We start from the raw sequence: 24,430 nt of genomic DNA on the forward strand, positions 1-24,430 counted from the left end.
TATCCCTAACTAGGAGTAAGTTCCAACTGTCAACCATTTAGGTGGGATATTGAGGCTACAACCTCTAATATAGCGAACATCGGGAGGCAGCGCTCTCTGGGGCTATATGAAGGCGTGAACCTATACCGACAAATTTCAAGAGAAAAGTGTTATACCCACAATGAAGACTTAATACCAAATTTCATCCATTTTGGTGGGATATTGAGGACATAACCTCCAAAATACAGAAAATCAGGAAGTACTGTACTATGGGGGGCTATATGAAAGCGTGAACCTACATATATCGACCAATTTTAGATGGAAAGTTGTATATCCCCAACGAAGACTGAGGACACAATCTTCAAAATACCGAAAATCGGGAGGTACGGTTGGCGTTGACCTATGCCAACAAATTTCGCGCGGAGAGTTTTGCACACCTAACGAAGACTTAATGCCAATTTTCAGTCATTTCGGTGGAAATTGAGGCTAAAACCTTCAAAATACCGAAAATCAAGAGGTGCCGTTCTATGGGTGCTATATCAAGACGTGGACCGATATAGGTCATTTTCAATACCAAACATCCTAGGAGTAATAGAAATTTCTATACCAAGTTACAAAGGTCTATCTTAAAAATTGCGAGCTGTATCTTGATTTCAATAGACAGACGGACATGGTTATATCGACTTAGAATTTTATGCTGATCAAAAATATACGGCGAATATTTCGATGTATTACAAACGGAATGACAAATTTAATTATACCCTCCATATTATGCTGGAGGTAATAAAAATGCAAAATCATTTTTGCTCCTCAATCCCTATGTAGAATCAAAAACAAGTAGCTTAAAATCCATGCTGGTTTGTTTTGTTCGAAGTGAATGATGGGGATGCTGTTGTTGTGATGCTGTGTGTTTTTGTCGTTGATACAACGCACCACGTTTGGTTCGATGGCTGACTGGCTGGCTGGTTGATGACTGATGTGTGATGGTCCATTCGGGATTCACTTGTCTGGATTGTCGGCAAACATTTGAAACTTTCCGATTGTCGGTTTAGTTGAGTACGAGACGAGCAACGCGCACGATAACGGTTACGGAAAACGAAGAAAAATTAAGCGAAAACAAGACAATAAAAAATTGTGTGGCAAAAAGAAAAAATTCCTAGATGATGATGATAATGGAAACGTATTGAAGTGAAGATAGAAATTGAATACGACGACATGTGAAAAAAAAACAAAAACTTAAATAATTTATTGCAAAAAAAAACCAACTAGCCATACTTTGAAATTCCCTCCAACTGTTTTGATTCTATCTTAGACCGGAGATAAGTAAAGACGCGCGCGAATTTACCAGAAAAGAAAATAACAAAAACAAATAAAAGAAAAACAAAGTGATAACAAACAATCTCACAGATACAAGCAAATAAATATTTGTTCCAAATTATTTGTTGTTTGCTTCTTCTTCTCCAGGTGATGAGGAGGAAGTTGAACTAACGGTAACTATTCAACAACTCCAAGTACAAGTAAAACATTGTCCTACAAATCACTATTTTCCTTATCGCGCTGTTGTGTTCGAAGTTCGTAACGTTAAATGAAAAACGCGTTAGTGTCTGTGTACGGTTAAACATCCGATCTGAGCATTGCAACGCAATACCAAAACGGAAAACGGAAGTGATTCGCTGTTATTTTTGTTGGTTGCTTCATTGCAATTTGTGAATTGGTGCGTTGGTGTTGGTAGTTTGAAGCTTCGCATTGCTTAACGCTACGCTCCTTGTTATTGTTGTGTTTAAACTTGGCAGATATTTGATTTTTTCTCGTTGTTTTCGGCAATATTATAACCGTTATTTGATTTATTAACAGTGAAACGAATTTTCGTGTAAACAGTAGCAAACAAAGGGTGAACAAAATTGCAATTCTTTTAGTCTGTTGTTTTTCTGTTGCAAGAAATTCTTTTAATACGAATCTGAGGGCTTATATTCTCGGTACTCAAATAAAAAGGGGCAAAATAAATTTAGTTATGCCATGCTGTTTTAGTGTTTGATTTGCCCGTACAAACACACACGCACACACTCAAACATACACATCGAAATTAAATTATAGTAAATAGTGCTGCATTTTTTGTTTAAATCTGCCGGATTTTTATACTGCTGTTTGTTGCTGGCAATAGTAAGGTAAGTGTATATCATTTAAATTGTGTTTTTTGTTTTGTTGATAAGTGTGTCGAAACGAAGACAAACATTTTAAAAAATGCAGCAGTTGTGTTGATGAATATAGGAATTGTTATTTTTTGTTGATTAGGACAAAGATTATTTTTTTTGTCAGATAATTTTATATTAATTCCTCTTTCGATTTGGAGTTTATGATATTTTTTACTTGTCATTATAGCTTTTTAAACGCTCATCCTTTAGGATTAATATGATCCAAAATGTGTATAATCGAAATAATGGTTTTAGACCCTAAGTATGTTTGGACCAAATTCGTTTCAGACAATTTGAATTCGATTTAATTCTGTCCGTCCATCTGTCTGTCAATCGATAACTCTCGAACGAATCAACCTATTCGGTTCAAAATTTGGCTTTCGTAATATTTTGTCCAAACTTAGTTTAAATTCGAAGATGGGTTATATCGATCCACTCCTTCCGGTACCTCTCCAACAAAAGTTCGGAAATGTTATGTACCCGATATAGATCGGGTAAAATGGTACGCGCTATTTCTCATAGACGTTGCAACCGATTTGGTCCAAACGTTGGATCTATAAATATTGTCGAAACTTAGTTTATGTTCAAATTTGGGCCCTATCTGTCCAATCCTTGTGGTACCCCCATATAAATGTTCAAAATTTTTGTGTGGTTAAGGGTCTGTTCGAGGATCCTTTGGACATTTTTACCGAAGGTTTTCCAAGTGGCCCTTTTTACAGCGATATTATGTTTTTCGTAGGCTAGTATCGTATTCGTTATCCCCGGAAATTGTTGAGCTTTAATCCTATCCATACTTTTGTCGGTTCATACCCCCAAATTTTAAAAACTTCCGTAAATACATATTTTTTTTGGGAAAAAATAATTTCAATACACACAGGCTGAGGGTATATGTCTGTCGACAAAGTCGACTGATATTTTTTTACTTGGTAAATTGCATTTTAGTGAAATTTTTTAAATTTTGGGGGGAAGTACTAGAATTTGTGGACCGTATTGCCCATCTTCGAACTGAAATTAAGTTTGGACAAAGTACGACAAAGGTAAAATTTCGGACCAAATCGGTTGACCAGTTCTAGTGCTATAGTACGCTCCTGCCATGGTGTCATAGGTGTCATAGGGATTTTTACAACTTTCGGGATATTTTCTAAGGAAGTATTTATTTGTGCCCCGAAAAAAAACATGTAACGGGGGTCAGTGAGTGCAAGTTGCTTCAGCAAAAGTTAAAGTGATTCGAAAGCCAAAAGCTTGGACCAAATCGGTTGATCCGTTTGAGAGTTATCTTACGCACCAACCACAACACACGGTGTCATAGGGTTTTTTTTCATCTTTAAGTTTATTTTCTCAGGATGTATGGACTAGCCCCTAATGAGACATGTACCGTTGAAAGCGTGGCAGTGAATACAAGTTGTTAAAACAAAAATTAAAGCGATTCGAGACCAGATCCAAAACTGAACTTTTCCGAAATTTTGTGTGGGAGGTTCCCGAAGGAGTGGACCGATAAAGTCTATACTAGAACCTCATCTAAGTCTCATAGAAATTTCACGATGTACGTGTGTGTACGAAAAGTACTATATGGTACTTATTAGGTACAATTTAGATTTGAGGGGAACGGATAGAGCTGGAAACCTAAAATTAGGAATTAAGATTACTGGTGAATAGTAGGATTAAACAATAAACAGCTTTGGGAATTCGTACTTATATGTACTAAAAGTTCTAAATGTTACTAAGCTTTGAATTGGATGAACAGATAGATGTGGAATTCTGAATTTTAGAATTATGATTACTGTTGGAATGAAGGATTGAGATAGTTTTGGAAATTTGTACTTATGTGTACAATGTGGTACTAAATTTGGAACAATATGGATTTGTTGAATGCTTCGAGCTAAAATCCTGAAATATAGAATTAAGGTTACTGTTTGAGTATACTGTTTGAGTATACGTATACACGATTAAAAATTCTCAATTCTTCATATATTATAAGGACACCACTTGAGTGGGGTTATTGGAACTTTTGGGCGATTATTTGGGGGTGTATGGCGAATAAAATTATATTGTTGTAATAGAGACAATTAATGATATATGCACTAATTTGCACGTAAGGGCAAGATTGGAGCTCTCCTTTACGACGGTACAATTTTTTCGAGGACAAGTACATACTTTCTGCGATAATGCCATAAACACTCCAAGAACTTTCGCATGGAGTTTCTGATTGTTCCAAACTTTGCACATCGTATTATTTCATCCAGTCATGTGTCAAGTTGGAATATGGACTAAATCGGTCCACTCCTTCGGGTACCTCCCACATAAAATTCCAAAAATGTGAAGTTTGATGGTAAGGTCACATTAGGCAAATGTTTGCTCCATTGACAGTTAGTGTACGCTTACTGAGAGCAAGTTAGCGTAAATAATGCATTGAAATTTATGATCACTTGCTCTCAGTAAGCGCCAATGATTGTAGCAGGAGCAAATATTTGCCTAATGTGGCCTTGCCTTAACAGTTCCTTTGGGATTGTTTTTAAATTTTTTCAGATGCAGGTTGTCCTAGCACATTTTTTGGAGTAAGTCCATATTTCCCGAGATAATGGTCCAAAAGCTCAAAAAAAAAAAAATCCTGCAAACACATACCAAAATGGGTAGTGTGTCAAAAAAAAAAAATTGAGAGTTATCAAACTGTTACAATTCTGTTCCAAACTTAATTTAAAGTAATTTAACCCATTTCGTCCCGAGACAAATTTTTATTTATTTTTTAAGAAAAAATTGTTTTTTCTACTAATGTCAAAAATCTACTCAAAAAAAATTTAGATTCGTTTTTCCGGGAAATGGTGTTCGAAATTTCGAACACTGGCGCGAACACTCTATATGCAGATGTGTAATAGTTTTAATGTATTTGCTGTTTTATTGATTTATTTTATCATTTTCAGGGTTTAGCTACATTATCCTACAGAAATGGTTGTAATTCAATACATATTTAGTCTTCTTTAGGGCTAATAAACTTTTTTCCAGAAATTTGTCAGCACTGGTCCGTGTTTTATATAGCCTCAGTAGAACGGCACCACCCGCCATTAGGGGGTTTTCAGGATTTTAGCCGTACTATCCTACAGAAAACGCTGAAATTTAGTATTTAGTATTCTATGGGGCTATAATAACTTTTCCCCCTAACTGACATATAGCATAACAACCAGTGTTCGAAATTTCGAACAGTCAACTTTGCTCATATGTAAAGTCGCACTTGCGCATGTAAATCATGTTTTTATACCCTACACCACTATGTGGTGAGGGTATTACAAGTTGGTTTTGACCAAAAAGTTTGTAACTCATCGAAATAATGGTCATAGACCCATACTTATATATACCAAAATTAATGTCTCGACGAGCTGAGTCGATTTGGCTATGTGTGTCCGTCCGTCAGTCCGTCTGTCCATCTAAACCTTGTAATCACACTGCAGGTCGCAATTTTGATTGGATCTTCACGAAATTTTGGATGTTGATGGGGGTCCCGGAGGGGAAGAAGCCTATTGATTTTGGTGATGGTCGGATAATAATTAGGGGTCGGAATAGGCAAAAAACTTATGTGGATAGAAAGACAACGTTTTTTTCCAAAGGGAATATCTCAGCTTTTATATGAATGTAGAAAATATCGCCTTTCTAATGATGCAAAGTAGGTTCTCGTAGGTGATCAAACAACGAAGATATCACAATAGTCGCAAATAAAACCCAATTTTTCATTTTTGCGAGTTTAATTATAATGACGATTATCACAGCTTTGGTTGGGGACTTTCCAAAAGCAAAGCTTGGCTATGGAAGTAGAAGAGCCCATCTTTACAATGATGTAAACTAGGTCGGCGCAGGTGACCAAATAACGGAGATATCGCAATAGTCGGTAATACATCCCATTTTTCCACTTTTTTGGAAATCACGCTACAGGTCGCAATTTTGATCGGATCGTCACGAAATTTTGAGTGTTAATGGCGGTCACACGGATGAAGAAGCCTATTGATTTTGGTGATGGTCGGATAATATTTAGGGATCGTAATGGCCAAAAAACTTTTTTGGAGAAAAAGACAACGTTTTTTCCTAAGCGAATATCTCAGCTTGAATATGGGGTATACCAAAAGCAGAACCTGGCCATGAAAGTAGAAAATATCGCCTTTCTAATGATGTAAAGTAGGTTCTCGTAGGTGATCAAACAACGAATATATCGCAATAGCCGCTAATAGAACCCAACTTTTTATTTTTGCGATTTTAATAATAATGACGAATATCACAGCTTCCGTTGGGGATCTTCCAAAAACAAAGTCTTACTATGAAAGTAGAAAATCCCATCTTTACAGTGATGGAAAGTAGGTTGGCGTAGATGGCCACATAACGGAGATATCACAATAGTCGGCAATACATCCCATTTTTTCATTTTTTTGTAATCACGCTACAGGTCGCAAATTTGATCGGATCGTCACGAAATTTTGGGAGAAAGAAGCCTATTGATTTTGGTGATGGTCGGATAATATTCAGGGGTCGCAATGAGAAAAAATATTTGGAGAAAAGACCACCGTTTCATTTCAAAGTTAATATCGCCCTTCTGTAGGAGGTATATCGAAAGCAAAACCTGGCAAGGAAAGTAGTAGTAGGTTGCCATAGGTGGTCAAACAACAGAGATATCGCAATAGTCGGTAATGCATCCCTTTTTCCATTTTTGTGCAATCACACTACGAATTTTTGATCGGATCCTCACGAAATTTTGGGGGTTGATGGGGGTCTAACAGAGAAAGAAGCCTATTGATGGTTGGCATACATCCCACTTTTCCATTTTTTTTTTGGGTTGTACTGTCGATGCACTTAAATGCGTTTCAAAAAAATTGACCTGTGTTAATGAAGACATTCAGAGCAAAGGCGCTAAGCTATCCCAATTTTAATATTTTGAATTTTATTAGTCAAAAGCTTATGAACAGGGGTAGTGGTGTAGCGTATCACATAGTCGGCCCGACCCGACTATAGCCTTGGCTCACTTGTTTATATTTTGTGAAACGGTTACATATATTGGCAATAATTCCCCATGAAGGGAAGCATTTTTTGATATAGCCCCACAGATTCTATAGTCCTGCAGATTGTAGGTATTTTGAAGCAAACTTGTGATACGAAATCAATATATTTTATATACGGCATAATTATTGTGCTTGCACCTTTTTTTGGTCATAGGATGAGGCCATATCTCCGTCAACACAGCTGACTGATACTTTCTTACTTGTTTAGTTTAGATAGGATGTTCTGTCCGGGTAAACTTTTGCAATTTAATACTTTTAACTATGACATTGTAGTATATCACAGATAGTGAATGATGCGTTTCTATCAACTTCTATAACAGAATATTGACAGCATAATATGAGAGACTATCTTCTTGTTTGAAACCTCGTTCGGTGAGGTTCCAAGCTAATGTAATCTGATCGCTTTGAAATATGAAGATCTGGTCATTGTTAGATTTATCCGGTATAAAGCAGCATTAATGATTCTATTAAAATTGGAATTAAGTATTTCACTAGGAAATCAGGGAATTCAAAATTTTGCTATGTTCTAAATCGCATACAATTTACACACATGTCCGACAGTTTATTAAAAACTACATTAATTGTCTTTTCCAACATTTAATTTGTATGTACATATGTATGTCGAAATAACATTTGATGCAATGCTGGCGGGGTACTGTATCAAAACGATCTTAAAGAAGGAGTAACAAATAAGCGGCATAATATAAAAGTAAATAAATTAAATGTAATGATTGGGACAGAGCATCCATCCATCCCCTTTTCCAATTAAATATAGGCGCACAAGAAATAACAATAAATAAAAATAACAACAAATAAATAAAGGCTGACCCTTGTTACTGTAATCGTCAAATACGTTTGTGACAAAACAACAACGACAACCAAAACAATTATTAATTCGTTTAATTAATGCAAGATAAGGCCTATGCCATGAGTGTATGTGCGTGTGTGTGTATGCCAAGGTCATTGTGTATCACGTTTCATTTTAAATTCAACACTTAATCCTCTGCTATTTCATTCGACATCAATGTTTGGCATGTCTGAGTGATGTGATATTAGATAGGGAGAGAGTAGAATATTGTGATGATAGAATATTTATTGGTTGCTATTGCCATTGATGCGACCGACCGACTGCTGCTGCTGTTGCTGCCAATGCTGTTGTTATTATTATTATTGTTGTTTTGTGTTTTTTTTGTTCATTTTGAGATTCTTTATTCTGGGTTCTTATCAGTTCAGTCAGTATGTGACCATCCATACAGTAGGTACTATCTATGTTATTATATTTTCTACTCTGCCATACAGGCAAACATTCAATATGCATGCACGCACACATTTGAATGATAGCAATAGATTATGGTCATCAGCAGCAACATCATCATCCTCCTCAATGTGCTATCATCAGCATCATCATTGCTATCTCTGTAGAAACGTATACGATTTTTTTGTTTCAAAGCAAAAAAACCCACACCATAGAGGAGACTAGGGGGAGACAGACGGACACCCAAAGTAAGTCTGCTTATATTTCATCAATAAATTTGTTGACAATACAAAATGTTTTATAGTCTGTCGTGTGGACAAAGAGCAATGCATCCCACAGTCTTTGTGTGTAGTTCTTAAATAAATTTACAAGTTTACAAATATGAGCTTTGTTAAAATCTGTAACTAGGCAGATTGATTAGTTCGATTATTACAATCAAAGTACTTCCAATCGATTAAGTTTTGATATGAGAATAAAAATTGATTTTTTTTAGAAATACGTTGTTAATATATTGTTTCCAAAAATAAAATATATATGGCAAAAACCAAAAATCCTTTGCAATTCCATTTGAAAAAATTAAAAAAAAATATTTTTGGCTTAGAGGCTAAGAAAAAATTCTGGTTTCAAATCTGTTAGCGTTCACAAAATTGAACAATGCGCGCAAAACTTATAGCGGTTTTTATCCTCATATAAAGAAAAAATATTTAAAAGTATCTTATTTGTTGTTATGAGAAAATGTATGCGTAAATCGTTAGCAACATTCCATATCTATTCGTAGATGTTTAAATAGTTATTAAATTTATTATTATTTTAGCGGAAAATTAACAAATAATAAAAAAATTTAAGTAAATCCAAATTATCCTGTCCCAGACTACGTACAAACCCTCAAAAAATAAATTAAACAAGTAAGAAAAGCGTTAAGTTCGGCCAGGCCGAACTTTTTATACCCTCCACCACGAACTGTATAGAAGTGAATAGGAACAATTAGTTTTATTTCGTTTATGAAAGTACTAAACTTTTCCTTTTATTGCGGGAGGAGTACATACATATATCTCAACTGAAATTGTACAAAACCGATTAGACCTAGACGTGGATATTCTGGATTTGGATAGTTAACAACACCGGGAGCACCGTTCTATGGAGGCTGTATAAAACGTTAACCTGTACCGATAAATTTCTGGAGGAAAGTTTCGTAACTCCAGCGAAGACTCAATACCAAATTTCAGTTATTCCCATTGAATTTTTTTTAATTGTTCCACAAACATCCCATAAGGGAGAAGGTAGTCTTCTCTCATATCAATGAGTGCACCCCGATTCATATTAGCTCAATGATATGCAACCTACAGTTTATCGCCTAGTCCGAACGGCGTGTCTAAGACACCACTTTTTGTAGAGAAGTTTTACATGGTTGAAATACTCAGGAAATGTCGCCAACATTACTAAGGGGTATTTTGCCACCGTTGAAAAGTATTTTGATGTTGCCTGGCCGGGGAATCGAACCCACGACCCTATGTGTGCAAAGCGGGTGTGCATACCATTGCACCACGGTGGCACCCATTGAATATTGTGGCTAAAACTTTCAAAAATACCGGAAATTGGGAGGGGTCTTTCTATAGGGGTATATAAAACCATGGAACAATACCGGAAATTTTCAGGTGGGAAGTTTTCTACCATCAACGGAGATTAAATATTAAATTTCATCCGTTTCGATGGGATATTGATGATAAAATCCCGAAAGTCGGGAAGTATGCTTCTATGGGGGTTATTTGAAGAAAAGGGCTTATACTGATAATTCTGGGCAATTTAAATACTAAATTTTAGTCATGTCGGTGGTATATTGAGGCCACAACATTCAAAATACCGTAAATCGGAAGGTGCGGTTCATTGGGGGTATTTGAGGACTTCGACCTATACCGGCACATTTCGACTGGAATGTTTCATACTTAATACCAAATATCAGCTATTTTGGTGGAGAACGAGCTATATGTAGAAAATCGGGAGGTTCCGTTCTATGAAGGAAGACATGGGGCTATACCGACAAATTTAAGGTTGAAAGTTTTATACCCTCAACGAAGACTAAGTACCATCTTGCAGCCATTTCCGTGTTATAATGAGGCTTAGACCTTCTATATAGCGAAAATTGTGATATACCGTTCTATGGGGGTACCCCCCAAAACATACATGTATACCGACAAATTTCTGAGGGAAATTTTTGTAGCCCAGAAAAAGACTAAATACCAAATTGCAGCTACTTCGGTGAAATAATGAGGCTACAAAATTCAAAATACCGAAAATCGGGCGGTGCCGTTCTATGGGAGCTATATGAAGACGTTGACCTATACCTACTAATTTCAGGTGAAAAGTTTTATACCCACAACGAAGACTATGTACCAAATTTTAGCCATTTCGGTGTTATAAACCCTTCAAAACACCGAATATTGGAATGTAACGTTCCATGGGGTGTACATTACAGCGTGGACCGATACAGATAAAATTCTGGGAGAAAGTTTTGCATCCCAAAAGAGGACGAAATATCAAATTTCAGGCATTTTGGTAGTATAGTATAGCTAAAACCTTCAAAAATACCGAAAATTGGGAGATATCCTATGGGGACTATATGAGGGCGTGTGACCTATACCGACAAATTTCATATGGAATTTTTTATACCCCAAATGAAGACTAACCACCAAATGTTAGCCATTTCGGTGGAATATTAAGGCCACAACCTTCAAAATACCGAAAATCGGGAGGTACCGTCCTATGGGGGCTGTATGAAGGCGTGGACCTATACCTACAAATTTCCGGGGGAAAGTTTTGTACCCACAACGAAGACTAAATACCAAATTTCAGGCATTTCGCTGTGATAATGAGGCTAAAACCTTCAAAATACCGAAAATCGGGAGATATCGTCCTATGGGGTCTATATCAAAACCTGGACCTATATACACAGTTTATGGTAGAAGTATTTCTTAGCCTCTGGAAACACAAAGTACAAACTTACAACCGATTCTGTGGTCAAATGGGACTAATACATTCAAAATATCTTAAAATAACGCGTACTATACATATATGGGGCGTTATATGGGGGCTATACCTAAACGTGGACCTATATAAACAAACTTTGGGAGAAAGGTTTTCTAGCCTCTGGAGACACAAAATACAATATTACAACCAATTCGGTGATCAAGTGGGACTAATACATTCAAAATATCTTAAAATGACGCGTACTATATATGTGGCGTTATATGGGGGCTATACCAAAACGTGGACCTATGTAAACATGTTATGGTAGATATGTTTCTTAGCCTCTCGAAATGCAAAATGCAAAGTTACATCCGATTCGGTGGTCAAATGAGACTAATACATTCAACATATCTTAAAATGACGCGTACTATATATGGGGCCTTTTATGGGGGCTATACCAAAACGTGGACCTATATAAACAAAGTTTGGTAGAAATATTTTTTAGCCTCTGGAGACACAAAATACCAAATTGCAACCAATTCGGCGGTTAAATGGGACAAATATCTTAAAATTTCCTTAAAACGACGACGCGTCACGCGTCACTTTGTATGGGAGCTATACGAAAACGTGGACCTACATAGCCCGCTTTAAATACCAAAAGTCCTTCATACATATAATAGATTTTACCAAAATTTCATCCACCTACTTCAATCCGTTCGGACGCTAGAGTGATTTCCACAGACGGACGGACATGGCTATATCGATGTAGAATTGCCCGCTGATCAAGAATATATATAGTTTGTGGGGTCTACAATGATTATTTAGAGTAGTTACAAACGTAGTGACAAACTTAATATACCCCCATCCTATGGTGGAGGGTATAAAAATAATAGCACTTCTACACGAACTTGAGCCAATTTTGTAGGCATTTCTTTCTTTCGACAGTTATCGTGCCAAGCAGCCACTGTGCGATTTTCTGAGCTTTTGGGCCATCATGTGAGGTGCTTGGACTTATAATAAATAAATAATATTATATTTTTGTAATCAGAATCAAAGGAAAATTTCAACACCATCCTCGAAAAGCCCTTAAACTGCACTGTTACAAAATGTAGTCCTTTTAGAGGGTGGTACCCGATGGTATTATCCCACATATCCCATTTTGGAAGAAATTTTGTGATGTTCACAGTTTTGGATAATCAATTCGTAAATTAATAGCGCTGCTCGTAGGCCATTATCTCAGGAAGCATTATGGTTGCAATAAGAGCCGCAAGGACAATCTGCTGCAAAAAATTTCCACAAGATCCAACTTATGTAAATTGCAAATTTTTGAAATTTTGTTTGAAAGGTATCTGAATGAGTAGACCCATATAGTCCACATCTGATCCTGATCTATGTCTGATAGAAATATTACGAGAACAAAATCAAAATCTCTTAATCCGTTCCTTCTATTCTCTAGAAGATCCCTTGGGGCACCTTCTATTTTATAGAAGACAGAAGACCCCATAGAGCACCTTCTATTCTATAGAAGATCCCTTAGGGCACATATTATTCTCTAAAATATCCATTAAGGCGCCTCCTATTCTATAACAGATACCTTGGGGCACCTTCTATTCTATTGAAGGGCAAAGCGTGTTCCGTTGAAAATATCCTAGCCATCTTCTATTCTTTAGAAGATCAATTAAGCACGTTATATTCTATAGAATATCCCTTAGACGACCTTCTATTCTTTAGAAGATCCCTAAGGAAACTTTTTATTCTAGAAGATCCCTTAGAACACCTTCTATTCTATAGAACATCCCTTAGAGCGCCTTCTATTCTATAGAAGATCCCATAGGGCGCCTTCTACCCTATATATGATATCTAAGAGCATTTTCTATTCCATAGAATAGCGTTCTAGCGTTGAGGATGTCACATGAAATGCTGTCTTCTTGTCTAAAATCTTCGATGGTACTAAATTGTTCGGAGAAGTTTTTTTTTGTTTTAACTGAGGACTGGGTATCAGTTAGAGTCATCTTACGCAACCGAATGAGCTTTGCAGGAATACCATGGCTTGGAGCGTATATGACTGTCGAAGGCTGCTTTATAATGGACAAAAAGATGTAAAGTGTCAACCTGCATTTCTTGAGCGTTTTCAACATTTGCTACAAGGTAAATATCCAAAGACTTATTGATATGGCTCATTTATTTCATTGGCCATGGGCTTTTGTCGTTCACACAGTGTTTAGCCTTCCAACAATTGACCATATGGCGCCCAAAGTAAGAAATTAGTATGTGTTTGGTAAAAAGAAGTTTTTTACGTTGAGCGCCTTTGTTGAAAACTAAGCGAAGTTATGGCGCAATTGGTTTAGTTTTCAAAAATGGCGCCCAACGTAAGTATTTAGCTTAGGCTATTTTGCAATAATGACACCCAACGCAAACAACTATTTCTTTATATATCGACGCCTCCAAACAATAGTATGCTAAGTCGACTTAGCACGTTTTCAAGTTCTTTACATTTTTATATTGAGCGTCCTTTAACTTAAATTCTGTCAAATTTTGGTAATGATCGGACAATCCGAACAAAAGTTATAAACAGATATTTACTTAGCATAGTACTGAAGGTCAAAGAAATTTCCAAACTTTTAGAGCTTGTTTGGAGATGTCGAACGTCCTTTAACTTAAATTGTGGCTGTATATTTTACTGTTATAACTGATGATGTTTGGGTGTCATTATCGAACATTTACCATATGGCGCCCAACCTAAGAAATTAGTGGGGGTTAGATAGAATGAAGTTTTTAGTTTTGCGTAGGTATTGCAAACTAACCTAAGCTGTATTCTTTCAAAGGGTGCTATTGGGCTAGTTTGCAAAAATTGGCTCTCAACGTAATAATTTGGCATAGATTAGTTTTCAACAATGGCGCCCAACGTAAAGAGTTGTTTCTTTATATTTATAAAAATGTATAACTTATAATTTTTAGATGCCATCTTCGAAAATTAATTATGCCCCCAACGTAAAAATTATAATGGGTTAGATAAAATAAGTTTTCACGTTGGGCACCATAACCTGAGTACATTATCTGTATACGTTATCAGATTACCTTCTGCGTCTCTACATCAGGATATATCTGTACCAAAGCCACCATTTTGGTGTTCCAATCCTTGGTGGAATTTTCAGACGTCATTCTGGCTCCTGTAAATCTCGGTTTTCGGTTTTTTTCCATTTCTCTCTTTTTGCTGAAGAAACCACATTTATCTTCTACCCTTTTCTCCGATTTAACTCATTTCTCTCTTCGATAGCAGCATGAAACTCCAGGCCATACCATGGCCATATGGATTTTGCGCTTGTTTGCAAGGAGTGGACAATACTTTCAACAATTTGGCCAGTTGCTGTGGCTAACTATTGTGATTGTAGCGGACACAACACGAAAGTTGGATATCCAACTTTCTTGTAATGCCTGCTCGCTCTTTATTTGCTACTTTTAATCGTACACATTCGCGGAATGTCTTCCATCTATCACAATGTGATCAATTTTATTTGAAATTTTGCCTGTTAGGGCGAAGATCATTTATGGAAAGCCTAAGAGAGAGAAAGAGAGGAGAAAAATATAAATTTTATTTTTTGTTTATGTATGTCGAGATGCTTAAATCTGCTGCTTAATTTCCCGACTGTTAGGCCAATGATATTTTCCTTTCCAACATTACCATCGCCTAGATTAATTTTATGACATAAGCAGGATACTGGTCATAAAATAATAAATTTATTTTTTCCCAAAAGTTATTTTGAGCTGTGGAAGTCTTATTCATGTTGGAGTGGGTAACGTAGGTCATCCTCGTCCCTTCTTTACCCTTTACATACATGTTATATAGTTAACTTTAGGCAATTTTTGTTGCGGGAATTACAAGTTTGTCTGTGGGAGATGGCATTGGGAGGAGAAGAGTTCCCATTAACCTCCCCTCTGTCTCCAACAAACCGACACCAAGTGCCCCAAGGAAAAACTGCCTTATGTATTTTTATAAAATAATAAACTGTCAATTTAATAACATCCATTTATTGGAAATTACTTGTTACCGGCAGACATTTCTAGTAAATAATAATATTTATTTATTATATAAAATCGCTTTTGAGATTATATTATCTCTGTCACTTTACCTTCATCTCAGCTAGAACCATTTCAACACTAACAAACCTCTCTCTCCTTGTATTTATCAATATTGTTAATTGTATGTCTGTTTGTCTATCGATTGGTTGTGTTCGATTGTCAGTCATGCTGTCATGTCTTTAAGTAATGGTTTGATTTTCAAAATAAAGGAAACATGTTTTTTATACGGAATCGGGTGTCCATATACACACATACTAGTATACAGATGCAGCAACGATGAAACAACAACTGAAATCGTCGATGAAGCTTTCAACAACATCAAAGCTTCAATGATTTTGATGCCATGCATTCATTCGTCTTTGTAAGACTAACAACGCACAGTGGTTCAGAAATCTATATTTAGTGGTCAAAACTCGAAATAATTCTTTTTGTTCAACAGATAACACATTTAGCTTTCCGGTGATCATTTTTAATAGATTGGGCCAACTACAATTTACTAAAATGATCAAATCCCAACCTTAGGGTTCTTCTAAAGAATATAATATGCCTCATATAATAGAAGGTGAACTAGAGAATCTTCTATAGAATAAAGAGTTCCCTTAGGGATCTTCCAAAGAATAAAAGATTTTCTTAGGGATCTTCCAAAGGATATAAGGAGGTCTAAGGGATGTTCTATGGAATAGAACGTGCTTAATGAATCTTCTATAGAATATAAGGATCTGTTAGGGTTATTCTAAAGAATATAATGCTCTAAGGGATTTTCTATAGAATAAAAAGTTACCTTATGGATCTTTCAACGAATAGAAGGTGGTCTAAGGAATGTTCTATAGAAAATAACGTGCTTAATTGATCTTGTATTGAATAAACTGCACCCTAAGGGATCTTTTAAAGAATAGAAGGAGACCTTAGGGTTCGTCTAAAGAATATGTTTTACAAAATTGAAGGTTCCCTAGATCTTCCAAAGTATATAAGGAACGGATTAACCGATTTCGTCAAACAATTCTTTCTCGTAATATGTCGTGAACTACATATATGGGTCTACTCATTCGAGTACCTTTCACACAATAATTTGCAATTTACTTAATTTAGACCGTGTTGAAATTTGTTTGCAGCTGGTTGTCCTCGCAGATCTTATTCTTCTTCTTCTTTATTTGCATATCCGTTATCCGGATGTTAAGCGATCATACAATATTACATTTTATTACATTGTTCTTGCAAATATATAGTTTATGTGGAAAGCGATAATTGTCGGTTTTTAGCCGCTATTAGAAGACTGAGTTCATCGCGGTATCCGGTCCAGTCTTGAATATTTTTTAGCCAGGACAATTCTCTTCGACCTCTACCACGTCTTCCTTCAACTTGGGATTTGAGAATGATCTGCAGGATCTTATATTTGTTGTTCCTCATCAAATGTCCCAAATAGGAAACTTTCCGGGTTTTGATGGTTTTAATTAGCTGCCGTTGTACATTCATTCTTCGCAGAACTTCGGCATTTGACACTCGATCGGTCCATGGAATTTTGAGCACACGTCGGTATGCCCACATTTCAAATGCTTCCAATTTCTTCTCGTCTGCTGATTTTACAGTCCATGTTTCAGCCCCGTACAATAGAACAGACCATACATAGCACTTGATAAAGCGGGTTTTAAGCTCAATGTTGATGTCGTGGCTGCTTAGTACTTTTTTGTATTTGAGAAACGCTTCTCTCGCCATTTCTATACGACATCGTATTTCATTAGAAGATTGCCACTGCTCATTTATTTGTGCTCCCAAGTATTTATATGATTTTACTCTCTCTATTTCTGATTCACGGATTTTTAGTGTGGAGTTGTAGAAATTGGTACTTTTACTAACGATCATATATTTTGTCTTAGTAAGATTAATGTATAATCCGTATGAATTACTTATCTCGTTGAGGGAACTTAAGAGACTTTGGAGTCCAACTAAAGAACTCGCTATTATCATGGTGTCATCAGCGTATCGAATATTGTTAATGAATTGTCCATGTATTTGTATCCCAATCCTTTTTCCTTCTACGCATTCTCGAAATATTTGTTCAGCATATACATTAAACAATAATGGTGAAAGTATACACCCCTGTCGAACACCTTTTGATATTACTACTTCATCTGTAGTTTCACCGGATACTTCTACTGATGCTGTCTGGTTCCAGTATAGATTTTTTATGCATCTTATGTCATTGTTTTCAATGCCTATGGATGTCAGAATTTCCATTAGCTTGTCGTGTTTAACAGTGTCAAAAGCCATTTCATAGTCTACAAAACACATAAATACGTCTTTTTGGACATCGCGACACTTTTGGATTAGCACTTGAACACCAACTAGTGCTTCTCGAGTTCCCATTCCCTCTTTAAATCCAAATTGCGTTTCTCCCATTGCTGCCTCGCATCTGGGGTATATTCTTTTGTGAATTATACGTAGGAATACTTTTAAGGCGTGGCTCATTAGGCTAATTAATCTATAATCGTTGCACTTTCTGGCGTTTGCTTTCTTTGGTATGGGGACAAATGTAGATTTCAACCAATCTCGCGGATATTGTCCTGTCTCGTATATATTATTGAACAGTTTCACAAACAATTGTATATTGTTTTCATCGATTAATTTGAGCATTTCGGCGGGAATTTCATCTGGACCAACGGCTTTTTTGTCCTTTAACGATTTTACTGCATATATGACTTCTTCTTTGGTAATAGGATTTACACTTACGAGAGATCTTATTACAATGGTAAAATATTTGATGAACACTATTACTTTACGAATTGAGTATCCGATTTTGCAAAAACTTTGCGCATCATAAAATTTCTTCTAAAAAATTCTATGTTGGACAATACCTTCGGGTACCTCTCTCAAAAAGGACAACATCTTGTTAAAGTATCGTTTAAGGCCTTTTCGGGGATTGTGTTGAAATATTCATCGAAGGTAGTACATTTAATTCTGATTACAACAATGTAATTTGTTTGTGGTCAAGTCCATGTTTCCTGATTTGACGGTCCTTTCATTCAGAAAGGGTTCTATGGAAGCACCCTTTTATTCAGAAAGGGTTCTATGGAAGCACCCTTTCATTCAGAAAGGGTTCTATGGAAGCACCCTTTCATTCAGAAAGGGTTCTATGGAAGCACCCTTTCATTCAGAAAGGGTTCTATGGAAGCACCCTTTCATTCAGAAAGGGTTCTATGGAAGCACCCTTTCATTCAGAAAGGGTTCTATGGAAGCACCCTTTCATTGAGAAAAGGTCTATAGAAGCACCCTTTCTTTGAGAAAGGGTCTATAGAAGCACCCTTTCTTTGAGAAAGGGTCTATAGAAGCACCCTTTCTTTGAGAAAGGGTCTATAGAAGCACCCTTTCTTTGAGAAAGGGTCTATAGAAGCACCCTTTCTTTGAGAAAGGGTCTATAGAAGCACCCTTTCTTTGAGAAAGGGTCTATAGAAGCACCCTTTCTTTGAGAAAGGGTCTATAGAAGCACCCTTTCTTTGAGAAAGGGTCTATAGAAGCACCCTTTCTTTGAGAAAGGGTCTATAGAAGCACCCTTTCTTTGAGAAAGGGTCTATAGAAGCACCCTTTCTTTGAGAAAGGGTCTATAGAAGCACCCTTTCTTTGAGAAAGGGTCTATAGAAGCACCCTTTCTTTGAGAAAGGGTCTATAGAAGCACCCTTTCTTTGAGAAAGGGTCTATAGAAGCACCCTTTCTTTAAGAAAGGGTCTATAGAAGCACCCTTTCTTTGAGAAAGGGTCTATACAAGCACCCTTTCTTTGAGAAAGGGTCTATAGAAGCACCCTTTCTTTGAGAAAGGGTCTATAGAAGCACCCTTTCTTTGAGAAAGGGTCTATAGAAGCACCCTTTCTTTGAGAAAGGGTCTATAGAAGCACCATTTCTTTGAGAAAGGGTCTATAGAAGCACCCTTTCTTTGAGAAAGGGTCTATAGAAGCACCCTTTCTTTGAGAAAGGGTCTATAGAAGCACCCTTTCTTTGAGAAAGGGTCTATAGAAGCACCCTTTCTTTGAGAAAGGGTCTATAGAAGCACCCTTTCTTTGAGAAAGGGTCTATAGAAGCACCCTTTCTTTGAGAAAGGGTCTATAGAAGCACCCTTTCTTTGAGGAAGGGTCTATAGAAGCACCCTTTCTTTGAGAAAGGGTCTATAGAAGCACCCTTTCTTTGAGAAAGGGTCTATAGAAGCACCCTTTCTTTGAGAAAGGGTCTATAGAAGCACCCTTTCTTTGAGAAAGGGTCTATAGAAGCACCCTTTCTTTGAGAAAGGGTCTATAGAAGCACCCTTTCTTTGAGAAAGGGTCTATAGAAGCACCCTTTCTTTGAGAAAGGGTCTATAGAAGCACCCTTTCTTTGAGAAAGGGTCTATAGAAGCACCCTTTCTTTGAGAAAGGGTCTATAGAAGCACCCTTTCTTTGAGAAAGGGTCTATAGAAGCACCCTTTCTTTGAGAAAGGGTCTATAGAAGCACCCTTTCTTTGAGAAAGGGTCTATAGAAGCACCCTTTCTTTGAGAAAGGGTCTGTAGAAGCACCCTTTCTTTGAGAAAGGGTCTATAGAAGCACCCTTTCTTTGAGAAAGGGTCTATAGAAGCACCCTTTCTTTGAGAAAGGGTCTATAGAAGCACCCTTTCTTTGAGAAAGGGTCTATAGAAGCACCCTTTCTTTGAGAAAGGGTCTATAGAAGCACCCTTTCTTTGAGAAAGGGTCTGTAGAAGCACCCTTTCTTTGAGAAAGGGTCTATAGAAGCACCCTTTCTTTGAGAAAGGGTCTATAGAAGCACCCTTTCTTTGAGAAAGGGTCTATAGAAGCACCCTTTCTTTGAGAAAGGGTCTATAGAAGCACCCTTTCTTTGAGAAAGGGTCTATAGAAGCACCCTTTCTTTGAGAAAGGGTCTATAGAAGCACCCTTTCTTTGAGAAAGGGTCTGTAGAAGCACCCTTTCTTTGAGAAAGGGTCTATAGAAGCACCCTTTCTTTGAGAAAGGGTCTATAGAAGCACCCTTTCATTGAGAAAAGGTCTATAGAAGCACCCTTTCTTTGAGAAAGGGTCTATAGAAGCACCCTTTCTTTGAGAAAGGGTCTATAGAAGCACCCTTTCTTTGAGAAAGGGTCTATAGAAGCACCCTTTCTTTGAGAAAGGGTCTATAGAAGCACCCTTTCTTTGAGAAAGGGTCTATAGAAGCACCCTTTCTTTGAGAAAGGGTCTATAGAAGCACCCTTTCTTTGAGAAAGGGTCTATAGAAGCACCCTTTCTTTGAGAAAGGGTCTATAGAAGCACCCTTTCTTTGAGAAAGGGTCTATAGAAGCACCCTTTCTTTGAGAAAGGGTCTATAGAAGCACCCTTTCTTTGAGAAAGGGTCTATAGAAGCACCCTTTCTTTGAGAAAGGGTCTATAGAAGCACCCTTTCTTTGAGAAAGGGTCTATAGAAGCACCCTTTCTTTGAGAAAGGGTCTATAGAAGCACACTTTCTTTGAGAAAGGGTCTATAGAAGCACCCTTTCTTTGAGAAAGGGTCTATAGAAGCACACTTTCTTTGAGAAAGGGTCTATAGAAGCACCCTTTCTTTGAGAAAGGGTCTATAGAAGCACCCTTTCTTTGAGAAAGGGTCTATAGAAGCACCCTTTCTTTGAGAAAGGGTTTATAGAAGCACCCTTTCTTTGAGAAAGGGTCTATAGAAGCTCCCTTTCTTTGAGAAAGGGTCTATAGAAGTACCCTTTCTTAGAGAAAGGGTCTATAGAAGCACCCTTTCTTTGAGAAAGGGTCTATAGAAGCAACCTTTCTTTGAGAAAGGGTCTATAGAAGCACCATTTCTTTGAGAAAGGGTCTATAGAAGCACCCTATCTTTCAGAAAGGATCTATGGAAGCACCCTTTCATTCAGAAAGCACCCTTTCTTTGAGAAAGGGTCTATAGAAGCACCCTTTCTTTGAGAAAGGGTCTATAGAAGCACCCTTTCTTTGAGAAAGGGTCTATAGAAGCACCCTTTCTTTGAGAAAGGGTCTATAGAAGCACCCTTTCTTTGAGAAAGGGTCTATAGAAGCACCCTTTCTTTGAGAAAGGGTCTATAGAAGCACCCTTTCTTTGAGAAAGGGTCTATAGAAGCACCCTTTCTTTGAGAAAGGGTCTATAGAAGCACCCTTTCTTTGAGAAAGGGTCTATAGAAGCACCCTTTCTTTGAGAAAGGGTCTATAGAAGCACCCTTTCTTTGAGAAAGGGTCTATAGAAGCACCCTTTCTTTGAGAAAGGGTCTATAGAAGCACCCTTTCTTTGAGAAAGGGTCTATAGAAGCACCCTTTCTTTGAGAAAGGGTCTATACAAGCACCCTTTCTTTGAGAAAGGGTCTATAGAAGCACCCTTTCTTTGAGAAAGGGTCTATAGAAGCACCCTTTCTTTGAGAAAGGGTCTATAGAAGCACCCTTTCTTTGAGAAAGGGTCTATAGAAGCACCCTTTCTTTGAGAAAGGGTCTATAGAAGCACCCTTTCTTTGAGAAAGGGTCTATAGAAGCACCCTTTCTTTGAGAAAGGGTCTATAGAAGCACCCTTTCTTTGAGAAAGGGTCTATAGAAGCACCCTTTCTTTGAGAAAGGGTCTATAGAAGCACCCTTTCTTTGAGAAAGGGTCTATAGAAGCACCCTTTCTTTGAGAAAGGGTCTATAGAAGCACCCTTTCTTTGAGAAAGGGTATATAGAAGCACCCTTTCTTTGAGAAAGGGTCTATAGAAGCACCCTTTCTTTGAGGAAGGGTCTATAGAAGCACCCTTTCTTTGAGAAAGGGTCTATAGAAGCACCCTTTCTTTGAGAAAGGGTCTATAGAAGCACCCTTTCTTTGAGAAAGGGTCTATAGAAGCACCCTTTCTTTGAGAAAGGGTCTATAGAAGCACCCTTTCTTTGAGAAAGGGTCTATAGAAGCACCCTTTCTTTGAGAAAGGGTCTATAGAAGCACCCTTTCATTGAGATAAGGTCTATAGAAGCACCCTTTCTTTGAGAAAGGGTCTATAGAAGCACCCTTTCTTTGAGAAAGGGTCTATAGAAGCACCCTTTCTTTGAGAAAGGGTCTATAGAAGCACCCTTTCTTTGAGAAAGGGTCTATAGAAGCACCCTTTCTTTGAGAAAGGGTCTATAGAAGCACCCTTTCTTTGAGAAAGGGTCTATAGAAGCACCCTTTCTTTGAGAAAGGGTCTATAGAAGCACCCTTTCTTTGAGAAAGGGTCTATAGAAGCACCCTTTCTTTGAGAAAGGGTCTATAGAAGCACCCTTTCTTTGAGAAAGGGTCTATAGAAGCACCCTTTCTTTGAGAAAGGGTCTATAGAAGCACCCTTTCTTTGAGAAAGGGTCTATAGAAGCACCCTTTCTTTGAGAAAGGGTCTATAGAAGCACCCTTTCTTTGAGAAAGGGTCTATAGAAGCACCCTTTCTTTGAGAAAGGGTCTATAGAAGCACCCTTTCTTTGAGAAAGGGTCTATAGAAGCACCCTTTCTTTGAGAAAGGGTCTATAGAAGCACCCTTTCTTTGAGAAAGGGTCTATAGAAGCACCCTTTCTTTGAGAAAGGGTCTATAGAAGCACCCTTTCTTTGAGAAAGGGTCTATAGAAGCACCCTTTCTTTGAGAAAGGGTCTATAGAAGCACCCTTTCTTTGAGAAAGGGTCTATAGAAGCACCCTTTCTTTGAGAAAGGGTCTATAGAAGCACCCTTTCTTTGAGAAAGGGTCTATAGAAGCACCCTTTCTTTGAGAAAGGGTCTATAGAAGCACCCTTTCTTTGAGAAAGGGTCTATAGAAGCACCCTTTCTTTGAGAAAGGGTCTATAGAAGCACCCTTTCTTTGAGAAAGGGTCTATAGAAGCACCCTTTCTTTGAGAAAGGGTCTATAGAAGCACCCTTTCTTTGAGAAAGGGTCTATAGAAGCACCCTTTCTTTGAGAAAGGGTCTATAGAAGCACCCTTTCATTGAGAAAGGGTCTATAGAAGCACCCTTTCTTTGAGAAAGGGTCTGTAGAAGCACCCTTTCTTTGAGAAAGGGTCTACAGAAGCACCCTTTCTTTGAGAAAGGGTCTATAGAAGCATCCTTTCTTTGAGAAAGGGTCTATAGAAGCATCCTTTCTTTGAGAAAGGGTTTATAGAAGCACCCTTTCTTTGAGAAAGGGTCTATAGAAGCTCCCTTTCTTTGAGAAAGGGTCTATAGAAGTACCCTTTCTTAGAGAAAGGGTCTATAGAAGCACCCTTTCTTTGAGAAAGGGTCTATAGAAGCAACCTTTCTTTGAGAAAGGGTCTATAGAAGCACCCTTTCTTTGAGAAAGGGTCTATAGAAGCACCTTTTTTTCTTTCTTTAGGAAAGGGTCTCTTTCTTTCTCTAGAAATTTGCAAAAATGACGTATTTTCAAAAATTGGGAAACAGATGTCGTCCTTAGGAGTACGCCACGCCCATACCTTCCAATATTTCAACCTAATTTTCCTTAGTTTCAATATGTCTACTATCGAATCATTGGCGACAAAAAATTGGGGGTTTGACCAGGAAAATCGATTTCTGAACCATTGTGCGACTTACATACATACACACACACGACTATAAATGACAAACGACACGTTTCTACGATTTCTTGTTGCGTCGTTGTTATCAATATCTTTCCATTCTTTGCAGTTTGTTTGTTTTTTGCCGGTTGCATCCATCATCCATTACACATGCTCCTTCTATACAAATTGAATGCGCTTCACTTTTGTCATTACCCTGTGGGTAACATGTGGACGGAATGAAACTGAAGCAAACGTGTCATAGAAATAGTGACGTATATGAATGCCAGTTTGCTACATGTTGAGTGGTATCAATTCTAATAAACATAAATCTCATAATAGTTCCATTTCCTAGAGGGTGCTTCAAATTGTATTTGATTCTCCTGCAATGATGTTGCTGCATCAATCGAGTGTCTGTGT

General features: G+C 37.4%; 1 protein-coding gene across 2 annotated transcripts in view; it reads left to right on the top strand.

Moving 5' to 3' along the window:
* Positions 1-981: 981 nt before the first annotated feature.
* tok (tolloid-like protein 1 tolkin) overlaps positions 982-24,430 on the top strand; it is a 192,527-nt gene continuing 169,078 nt past the window's right edge. For both annotated transcript variants that reach the window (XM_073962676.1, XM_073962675.1), the window contains exon 1: positions 982-2,144. The gene's annotated coding sequence lies outside the window, so the exon portion shown is untranslated. The remainder of the gene's footprint in view (positions 2,145-24,430) is intronic.

This window comes from Musca autumnalis, unplaced genomic scaffold (assembly GCF_047663935.1).
Source record: "Musca autumnalis isolate F117 unplaced genomic scaffold, ASM4766393v1 scaffold_1, whole genome shotgun sequence".
In the NCBI taxonomy this organism is placed as follows: Eukaryota; Metazoa; Arthropoda; class Insecta; order Diptera; family Muscidae; genus Musca; species Musca autumnalis.